Raw genomic sequence first — 666 nt, forward strand, 5'->3', positions numbered from 1 at the left:
TTAAGGTTGGGAAGTACATATGTTATATGTATTGAGATGTATGTGTCAAGTATGGAACTTATGTGAAAAATGTGGGGTTGGAAGTGTAGAATGGTTAAACTTGATTTACCATCGTGAAGGGTTGTTAGTGGATTATCTAAATGTTTTGCAAGAGAAAAGGGAAATTTCCGGATTTGGTTAGAAGGGGGAATTGATTTCCGAGTATTGGAATTGACTCAAGTATGTCCAAAATATTTTCAAAGCAAGAAAAGGAAAAAGGTGGAAAAATGTTTTCAAACCTTAGTTCTAGTAAACGTGGTGAAGGACCTTGTCTTGTAGCCTACGGGATAGAGAGCTTAAAGTGCCTTCCCGTATGGTGGTTATGTTATTGTATGACCAGTTCATACTGTGGGCGAAGTCTATTCGCCGAGTAATATATCACCCGGAAGGAAAAGGGTCTCCTGCGGGGGTGTGCACACTTAAGTATAGTCACTCTATTTTCGGGTAGGGGTCGTTCTTATGAACCTAGTGAGGCTAGCTAGGAATCATTCCAACGCTCCTATAAGTCCACGGGATCAGTATTAGACCGGGCGATGACCACTGAACCCGAGTTGAACGATCCAAGTGGTTAGTCAAAAGTGGAGAAAGGATACTCTAGAGGCCTCACACTCACTTTCTATCTAGGAC

Source organism: Ipomoea triloba, chromosome 15 (genome assembly GCF_003576645.1).
Source record: "Ipomoea triloba cultivar NCNSP0323 chromosome 15, ASM357664v1".
NCBI lineage: Eukaryota > Viridiplantae > Streptophyta > Magnoliopsida > Solanales > Convolvulaceae > Ipomoea > Ipomoea triloba.